This window comes from Leucopleurus acutus, assembly GCF_964270905.1.
Source record: "Leucopleurus acutus genome assembly, chromosome: 19".
NCBI lineage: Eukaryota > Metazoa > Chordata > Mammalia > Artiodactyla > Delphinidae > Leucopleurus > Leucopleurus acutus.
Window position 1 is genome coordinate 54,116,352 of NC_139161.1, and position 10,722 is coordinate 54,127,073.

The following is a 10,722-nucleotide window of genomic DNA, read 5'->3' on the forward strand; positions in this document are numbered from 1 at the left end:
TTATCACTTTAAATATGTCCTGCCACTCCCTTCTGGCTTGCAGAGTTTCTGCTGAATGATCAGCTGTTAACCTTATGGGGATTCCCTTGTGTGTTATTTGTTATTTTTCCCTTGCTGCTTTTAATATGTTTTCTTTGTATTTAATTTTTGACAGTTTGATTAATATGTGTCTTGGCGTGTTTCTCCTTGGATTTTTCCTGTATGGGATTCTCTGTGCTTCCTGGACTTGATTAACTGTTTCCTTTCCCATATTAGGGAAGTTTTCAACTATAATCTTTTCAAATATTTTCTCAGTCCCTTTCTTTTTCTCTTCTTCTTCTGGAACCCCTATAGTTCAAATGTTGGAGTGTTTAATGTTGTCCCAGAGGTCTCTGAGACTGTCCTCAGTTCTTTTCATTCTTTTTTCTTTATTCTGCTCTGCAGTAGTTATTTCCACTATTTTATCTTCCAGGTCACTTATCTGTTCTTCTGCCTCAGTTATTCTGCTATTGATTCCTTCTAGAGTATTTTTCATTTCATTTATTGTGTTGTTCATTGTTGCTTGTTTCATCTTTAGTTCTTCTAGGTCCTTGTTAAGTGTTTCTTGCATTTTCTCTATTCTATTTCCAAGATTTTGGATCATCTTTACTATCATTATTCTGAATTCTTTTTCAGGTAGACTGCCTATTTCCTCTTCATTTGTTAGGTCTGGTGGGTTTTTATCTTGCTCCTTCATCTGCTGTGTGTTTTTCTGTCTTCTCATTTTGCCTATCTTATGTGTTTGGGGTCTCCATTTTGCAGGCTGCAGGTTTGTAGTTCCTGTTGTTTTTGGTGTATGTCCCCAGTGGCCAAAGTTGGTTCAGTGGGTTGTGTAGGCTTCTTGGTGTAGGGGACTAGTGCCTGTGTTCTGGTGGATGAGGCTGGATTTTGTCTTTCTGGTGGTGTGTTTTGGGGTGTCTGTGGACTTATTATGATTTTAGGCAGCCTCTCTGCTAATGGGTGGGGTTGTGTTCCTATCTTGCTAGTTGTTTAGCTTAGGGTGTCTAGCACTGTAGCTTGCTTGTTGTTGAGTGAAGCTGGGTGCTGGTGTTGAGATGGAGATCTCTGGGAGATTTTCGCCGTTTGATATTATGTGGAGCTTGGAGGTCTCTTGTGGACCAGTGTCCTGAAGTTGGCTCTCCCACCTCAGAGGCACAACACTGACTCCTGGCTGCAGCACCAAGAGCCTTTCATCCACACGGCTATGTGCACATCATGGGAAAAGGAAGGCTTGAGACACTGAAACTCGCCCCTGCTGAACCCCGCAGGCCCTCCTTGGAGAGGGATGGAAAAGGGCGCTCGCTCGGGGGTGGGACGCCTCCAAGTCTCGGGCTGGGGGCGGAGCCTGCTCCTTGTGGTTTTAATCTGTATCCTCTAGACCAGTGATACTGAGCATCTTTTAATTTGATTATTGGACCTTCACATATCTTTTTTTTGAAAGTGTCTGTGAAAGTCTTTTGCCCATTTTTATTGGACTGTTTGCTTTTTTATTGGTTTATAACATTATATAACTTTTATGTGTACAGTATTACATTTCAACTTCTGTATGCACTATGGTGTGCTTACCACCAAAGGTTTAGTTTCTATCTAGTCACCATATAGTTGACCCCCTTTACCCATTTTTCCCTCCCCCAACCCCCTTCTCCTCTGGTAACCACTACTCTACTCTGTTCTCTGTATCTGTGTTTGCTTTTATTTATTTTGTTTCAGTTGTTTTTGTTTGTTTAGTCCACATATTAGTGAAATCATACAGTATTCATCTTTTTCCATCTGATTTATTTCATTTAGCGTAATACCCTCAAGGTCCATCCATGTTGTTGTATATGACAAGATTTCACCTTTTTTATGGCTGAGTAGTATTCTGTATATTACCACATCTTCTTTATCCATTCATCCATTAGTGGACACTTACGTCATTTTCATATCTTGGCTGTTGTAAATAATGCTGTGATGAACATAGGAGTGCATATATCTTTTTTTTTTTTTTTTTTTTTTTTTTTTTTGCGGTATGCAGGCCTCTCACTGTTGTGGCCTCTCCCGTTGTGGAGCACAGGCTCCAGACGCGCAGGCTCAGCGGCCATGGCTCACGGGCCCAGCCGCTCCGCGGCATGTGGGATCCTCCCAGACTGGGGCACGGACCCGTGTCCCCTGCATCGGCAGGCGGACTCTCAACCACTGCGCCACCAGGGGAGCCCCGCATGTGTCTTTTTTAATTAATGTTTTCATAATCTCTGGATAAATACCCAGAAGTGGGATAGCTGGATCATATGGTAGTTCTATTCTTAACTTTTTGAGCAATCTCCGTACTGTTTTCCGTAGTGGCTACACTAATTTACATTCCCATCAGCAGTGCATGAGGGTTCCCTTTTCTTTACATCTTCACCAACACGTGTTACTTCTTGCCTTTTTGATAATAGCCGTTCTAACAGGCTTAAGGTGATGTCTCACTGTCGTTTTGATTTGCATTTCCCTGATAATTAGTGATGTTGAAAATCTTTTCATGTGCCTGTTGGCCATCTGTATATCATCTGTGGAAAAAATGTCTAGTGAACTCCTCTGCCTATTTTTTAATCAGGTTGTTTATTTTTTGGTTGTTGAGTTGTATGAATTCTTTATGTATTTTGGATATTAACCCATTAATGGACATATGATTTGCACATATCTTCTTTTATTTGGTAGGTTGTCTTTTTCTCTCTCCTCTCTTTCTGGTACTCCCATTACACATATACTGGTGTGTTTAATGGTTTTTCATGTTTCTCTGATTTTTTTTTTCCATGTTTTTCTCCTCTGTTCTTTGGTTTGCATAGTCTCTATCACTCTGCCTTCAAGTTTGCTTATTCTTTCTTTCTGTTCAAATATACTGTTAAGCCCCTCTAATGAATTTTTTTTTTTTTTTTGCGGTACGCGGGCCTCTCACTGTTGTGGCCTCTCCTGTTGCGGTGCACAGGCTCCAGACGCGCAGGCTCAGAGGCCATGGCTCACAGGCCTAGCCGCTCCACGGCATGTGGGATCTTCCCGGACCAGGGCATGAACCTGTGTCCCCTGCATTGGCAGGTGGACTCTCAACCACTGCCCCACCAGGGAAGCCCCCCTCTAATGAATTTTTATTTGTTATTGTGCTTTTCAATTCCAGAATTCCATTTGGTTCCTTTAAAATAATTTGTCTTTAAAAAATATATATTTATTTATTTATATTTTGACTGCACTGGGTTTTTCTTTTTAATTTATTTATTTAATTTATTTATTTTTGGTTGCATTGGATCTTTGTTGCTGTGAGCGGGTTTTCTCTAGTTGCAGTGAGTGGGGGCTACTCTTTGTTGCAGTGCGCGGGCTACTCTTCATTGCGATGCACCGGCTTCTCACTGCGGTGGCTTCTCTTGTTGCAGAGCTCGGACTCTAGGTGCCCGGGCTTAAGGAGTTGTGGCTTGCTAGTTCTGGAGCACAGGCTCAGTAGTTGTGGCGCATGGGCTTAGTTGCTCCATGGCATGTGGGATCTTCCCGGACCAGGGCTCAAACCCATGTCCCCTGCATTGGCAGGTGGATTCTTAACCACTGCGCCACAGGGAAGCCCCTGCACTGGGTTTTAGTTGCGGCATGCAAGCTTCTTAGTTGCAGCATGTGGACTCTTAGTTGCAGCAAGGGAATCTTAGTTGCGGCGTGCATGTGGGATCTAGTTCCCAGACCAGGGATCGAACCTGGGCCCCCTGCATTGAGAACGTGGCGTCTTATCCACTGGACCATCAGGGAAGTCCCAATAATTTCTGTTTATTGATAGTTTCTATTTGATGTGAAATTGTCATCATGCCTTCCTTTACTTCCTTTTATCATGATTTATTTTATCTCTGTGAACATATTTATAATTGCTATTTTGATGTGTTTTCTGTTAAATCCAACATCTGGTTACTGTCACCGGCAGCTCATGTCACCTTCTTTTTTCAGTGTACAGGTCATAATTGTTTCTTTGTATGCCTCATAATTTTTTGTTGGAAACTAGACATTTTAGATAATATGTTGTAGCAACTCTGGGTACTGCCACCATTCTCAGGGCTTGTTAGTTTTTTTTTTTTTGTTTTTGTTTTTGTGGTATGTGGGCCTCTCACTGTTGTGGCCTCTCCTGTTGCGGAGCACAGGCTCTGGACGCGCAGGCTCCGGACGCGCAGGCTCTGCGGCCATGGCTCAGGGGCCCAGCCACTCCGCGGCATGTGGGATCTTCCCAGACCGGGGCACAAACCCGTGTCCCCTGCATCGGCAGGCGAACTCTCAACCACTGCGCCACCAGGGAAGCCCAGGGCTTGTTAGTTTTATTTGCTTTTTTTTTTTTTTTAAACTGGCTGACTTATTTTAATGAAGTTTATTTCCTACCGATAGGCTTAAACCTCTGATGTTACTCCCCTTAGAAGTGCAGTTTTGGTATGCCTACAGTCACCTTAGGATGGCAGTGGTTTTGATAAAGCTCTTTTTCTGTCTTTTCCTGACCACATCTGGCTGTTAAACTCCACTAATTTCTGGCTGATTACTTTATTGTTTTTAATAATGCCCTTGGGCATAGATTGTTCTACAGATTAATCCAATAAAATTCTGGCTCCTTTAAAAAAATAGCTTCTGAGGTCAGTGTTTGATATTTATTCTTACACCTGTAGGATTCCTCCTAACTAGTATTCCACAGTGTCTCCTGAATGCTAGCTGGCCTACAGGTTAACCTGTATCATGCATCTTTCCCAATTTCCTTTCACAACTTCTGCCGTCCTTGAGAGTGAAGTTAGGCTTGAACTTCTCTGCCCTCTTTTGCAAATGAAATCAGTTCCTTTGGGCAAATATTAGGAGCGCTCTGTTTTATGACCTGCTTCTCCCCTCAGGCAAAGTCTCTGAGCCAAGGCTTTGGAGCTGGTGGTAGGCACAACTGTTAACTTCTCTCCTAGTGATACTCCTACTCTAGGAGCTGAGCACTTGCTGGTGCCTGAGGTCCTCTTGGCTTATCCCTCTTGGAGTGGAACCAGCACCTTAGAAAGCAGATGTAGGTTTAATCAGGGCCTCAGTGCTCTAAGCACACTGGATCCATGAAAGAGCCTTTATTCCATGAGGGATGGCTGGGAAGGAGAGAGCCCCCACCTCATGACTGCACTTTCCAAGGAGTTAGCCTCAGAAACTGGTAGCTGGAGGGAGAATGAGAAATACTGAAGTCTTGTCCTTCCTGGGAAGAAAGTGCTCTGTCTGGGAGCAGCCTGTGTTCTTCTTGGCTTTAGTAATTGGGAGTGGAGTCCCTGTTTCTCTGAGCTGGGAGGGTGGAAGAGAGGAAGTGATCTTGATTCAAATATTGCAGACCCTTAGGGACTTCCCTGGTGGTCCAGTGGTTAAGACTCCACACCTCCAATTCAGGGGTCGGGGAACTAAGATCCCACATGCTGCGTGGCAAAAAAAAAAAAAAAAAGTCACAGACCCTTACCTTTCTTACAGAATTTTTATAGATTTTCTTGATAGACATTTCTTCATTTGCTGTTTTCCCTTAGGACCATTTCCGAAGGCTTTCAATATTGCTGTTTTTAAAGTAATTTTCACCAGTTTCACTGGGCAAAGGGTCAGTGGGACTCCTCAGGCTGTCTTACCAGAAATTGGTCCTTCCTGTAGTATTGGGGTGTGTGTGTGTGTGTGTGTGTGTGTGTGAGTGTAGGTGTGTATTTCTTTGCATGTCATTTTTGTAGTTGCTTTAGCTATGTATATAGAAAACTTACCATTGTCTTCTTTTGTTGTCATGTTATCAGTTCAAGTGAAATATAGAAACTTTACCTCCCTATAAGTCCCTTTACTCTCCCCTATTTATTGATACAATTGTCTTAAATATTTCCTCTCACATACATTTATAGCCACATCAGACAGTGGTATATTTTTGCTTCAATCATTAAACATAACTTAGAAAACTTAAGAAGAGAAAGCCGGTTGTATCTACTACTATTTTTGATTCCTGTGTTCTTTCCTTTTTGATGTTCCAGGGTTTCTTCCTTTATTGTTTCCTTTCTATTTAGAGGACTTTCTTTAGCCATTCTTTTAGGGTAGGTATGCTGATGACAATTTTCTTAGTTTTCACTCTTCTGAGAATGCCTTGATTTTCCTTTCATTCCTGTAGCATACTTTTTTTCCTGAAAACAAAATTCTGGGTTGACAGTTCTTTTCTTTTAGCACCTGAAAAATATCCTATCACTTCTTTCTGGCCTCCCCGGTTTCTGGTGAGAAATTCTCGATTATTTGAATAAATGGTATCTCTGGCTGCTTCCAAGGTATTTTTCTTTGCTTTTAGTATTCAGAAGTTTATGATACGTCTTGCTGTGGATTCTCTGAGTTTATCCTATTGGGATAAACTCCCTATTAAATCTGTAGGTTATGTCTCTTGCCAAATTTAGAACTTTTCAGCCATTATTTCTTTGAGTGCTTTTTCACTCTCTTCCTTCTCTTTATCTAGGACTCTGATAACATGAATGTTATATTTTTTTGTTATGGAGCCACAGAGCCCTTAGGCTCTGTACATTTTTCCTTTCCATTTTCTTTCAATTCTTTAGATTGGGTTATTTCTGCTCTATATTCCAGTTCACTGATTCTTTCCTCTGTCCGCTCCACGTTTCCATTGAGCCCATTTATTGAGTTTTAGAAATTTGTTATTTATTTTTCATTTCTAAAATTTCCATTTGTTATTTTTAGATCTTCTGTTTCTTTGCTGAGACTTTACATTTTTACATTTGTTTTAAGCAGGTTCATAATTGCTCCTTGAAGCGTTTTTGTTGTAGGCGCTTTAAAATCCTTGTCAGATAATTCTCATATCCCTATCATCTTGATTTTGGCTTTTTCCGTTCATTTATCCTTTTTCAGTCAGTGCGAGATCTTCTTGAGTGGTGAGTGATCTTCAACTGAAGCCTGGACATTTTTGTATTACATTCTGAGATTTTGGATCCCATTTAAACCTTTTATCTGGTTTCCTGTGACATTGTTCTGTCAAGGTAAGGGGGGTGGTGGCACTTCAGTACTTGCAGGTACACGTCCAGGTTTCCTTCTGTTGACACCTGAGAGGGAAGTCTCCTTATTATTCCTGAGTGGGGATGGGTGGCTCCCATGTGTTCTCCTCTGACACCACAGTTGGGAGGTGGTGGCCTCATTACCACTGGGCAGTGGTGAAAATGCTGACTTTCTACTAGGCCTCCTCTGACAGGGAGAAGGACAAGAGGTGCCTTGTTGTTGCCTGGTGGTTGAGAGTCAGGGATCCCCATGTCATTTTTTTTTTTTTTTGAAAAATATTTGGTAGCATGGATACATGTTCACAACACAATCTTAACTGAAAAACACAGTTTTATTTATTTTCTTTTTTCTTCCTACTATAATGCATGCTCACTGTAGTAAGTCACATCACATGTTGTAGTAAGTCAGTATCACCCCATGACCCAATTAATATAGTCAGTGTTAACAATTTGGTCAGTTTCCTTCACACCTTACTTCATGCTTATATAAACATACACAATTATATACATATATACAATATGTTTTTAATTTTATAAATCTATTTATAGATTTTAAAAGTACTGGGTGGAATCCAGTACTGTATGGAATCCAGTACTTTTAAAATCTATAAGTAACTTGGATGGAATCCAAGTTATTTCTGAGAAATTGGATTAGGAAATATTTTTTTATTTTTCTGTATTTTCCAAATTATCTCTATAGAACATTAAAAAAACACTGAGTGAAGCCATACCTGAGTTAACCAGGTATTTTTTGTTTTGTTTTGTTTTTTTAACATCTTTATTAGAGTATAATTGCTTTACAATGGTGTGTCAGTTTCTGCTTTATAACAAAGTGAATCAGCTATACATATACATATATCCCCACATCTCTTCCCTCTTGTATCTCCCTCCCTCCCACCCTCCCTACCCCACCCCTCTAGGTGGTCACAAAGCACCGAGCTGATCTCCCTGTGCTATGTGGCTGCTTCCCACTAGCTATCTATTTTACGTTTGGTAGCGTATATATGTCCATGCCACTCTCTCACTTTGTCCCAGCTTATTATCCTTCCCCCTCCCCATATCCTCAAGTCCATTCTCTAGTAGGTCTGTGTCTTTATTCCCGTCTTGCCCCTAGGTTCTTCTGACCATTTCCTTTTTTTCTTTTAGATTCCATATATATGTGTTAGCACACGGTATTTGTTTTCCTCTTCCCCATGTCATCTTTACTGGCACCATTTGTGGGGTCCCATTACTGGCTAGCAAGCATGAAAATCTCATCTTCCTTGAAAGCTGTGAAACTGTCTAACTCCCTCAGTGCTCTTCTGGGCCTTTCTTTATACCACTGTTGGAACCCTGCTTTCATTCTGCGTTCTTATTAATTTCTGTCATTGTCATCTCTAATGTGGGGCTGTAGTACATTATATGTAATTCCTTTGTGAAATACTTGGTCATGATATAGAGCTGTGGTTTTCAGAATGTAGTCCCTGGACCAGCAGCATCAGCATCACCTGGAACTTGTTAGAAATGCAGATTCTTGGCCCCAACATGGACCTACTGAATTAGGAACTCTGGAAGTGGGACCCCAAAATCTGTGTTTTACCAAGTCCTCCAGATGATTCTGTTGCATGCTACACTTGAACACCACTGATGTGGAGGTTCGCATAATCCCTTGGCTCATGAGGAAGGATGCTGGAGGTCTTAATGCTCAGAGTCACCCCTCAGCAAAATTGTTAATAAATGGCCTTTGTGGACATATTTTCTTATCTCCCCCTTGCCCTCCCTCAGGGTTGCCTTCCTTCAGGCACATCTCAAGAGACCTCTTTCTTTTAGATACTTTCTTAGTTGAATAGCCAATAATTCTAGCTAGGGTATTAGCTGAAATTAGTATATTTTCAATTTAATAAGAGATTAAAGTGAACATCCTCCAAGATGCTAAGTATTCAGTCTCTAATAGGAAGCTATTTAGATATAAGATTGATAGACAGGGAGGTAATGTTTTGGAGTAATGTTTGGAGGTAATGTTTTGAGATTTCTTCTGTTCTTGGTATCTCTTGGTTATGTGAACAGTTATGAATTGAGCCGAGGGAGGAAGATTCATGGTATTTCCAAGTGTCAGTATGTCAGTGGTCCCAGATTTTGCTTTCAGTGACCATGGCCTTTAAGGCCTCAGAACATAGAGTGATAAAGAAACTGGCCTTAGTATAAATTCTTAGGAGATTTTATTAGTTTAATGATACCTGGCTGGATACCAAAAGCACTAGGGCATGGTTGTCTCTGCCTAGTTCCCTATTTTGAATAGGTTCATCAATAAGTTAGGGAAAATGTCCCTTGCCCTTTGTAACTTTTCACAGTCTTCTCCCAGTCTCAATTTCTTTCCAATACAGTTAGTCTAAGAGCTACTTATCAGGGAGGAATCACTTAAACTACCTCTATTTTTCCTGATTTAAAGTCGGTTTTGGAGTCAGCCTCCTGCTCTCTCCTTGCTTGTATCCTGTTTAGATTCTCTTATCCAGTATCAATAGTTTAGAAACAGTTCCCAAATCTCAATGATCCCTCATATCAATTAAAGAAAATACAAAGAGTGTTATAAGTATTTATAGATGATCATGTGTGGTTTTCTTGTAAGATATAAGGAAATAGGTCTATGAATCACTTAATCTGTGAGGAAGATGAAGAAGAATATTAACTAGCATAGTTGTGACTCCAAATCCTTGCTGCTTTAATCAGGGACACCAGAGTAATTGACCCCTAGATAATGAAATCCACTCTCAACTCTCTACATAAGCAATTATTTAAATAGTTAGGAGACAGACTAATAAAGCAGTTGCCCATTGCTTTTGAGGTCAATAGGTTAACTCTACAGAGTTTAATTAAAATTTGATAATAAATGCCTACTCTAGGCAGGATATTACATTAGTCTTCATCGTGGCCTAGGTAAAATATTCCTTATAATTATTTTCTACCCCTTTTAAATTCTCTTCTCATGAAGCAGGCTTCTTACTGCTAATTAGGATTCTCACACTGGGGAAAGAGATTCCCCAAAAGCAGCCTCCTCATTAGAAAGGGATATCCACCACTGTAAAAGAATAAATTGGTATTCAACTATGTTATTTTTAAAATGTCTACACAATGAAGCCAAATTGTAAGCTTTAAACAAGTATCACTGCTCCCCATCCCCCACTTTGGCAATAGCTATGATAAAATTTCAGTCACATTCTTTTTGATATTAAGAAATTATTTTTCTGGTTCCTGCTTAAAATATGTATGGTACTGAGAAAATTCAGGTTCCTTGGTAAGCAGAATTGTATGTAGAAATTAGGTCAACAGGAAGATTTATCTAAAAAGTTCTGTCCTTTTTGTTGGAGAGGTATGTGGTTCAGAGGAAAAAGATTCCCCCCCAGACGGAAATAAAAATCTATAACCACAAAGTAACTGGGAATGCTGTCAAACTGTCTAACCTCCCCAGTGCTCTCCTGGGCCTTTCTTTATACCAGTGTTGGAACCCTGCTTTCATTCTGCGTTCTTGTTCATTTCTGTCACTGTCATCTCTGGTGTATCTCATTTAAAAAGCCTCCATAGTATTTCTAGGCTCTGGTGTTTCCTATCCTCCTTCATCCTCCACGCTACTGCCAGAATTGCGTCACCTCTCCTCCTTGTGAAGTTTGACCGGTTAGATACGTGTCCTAATTCCTTAGCCCTGCATGTGAGGCTGAACCCCTCATAG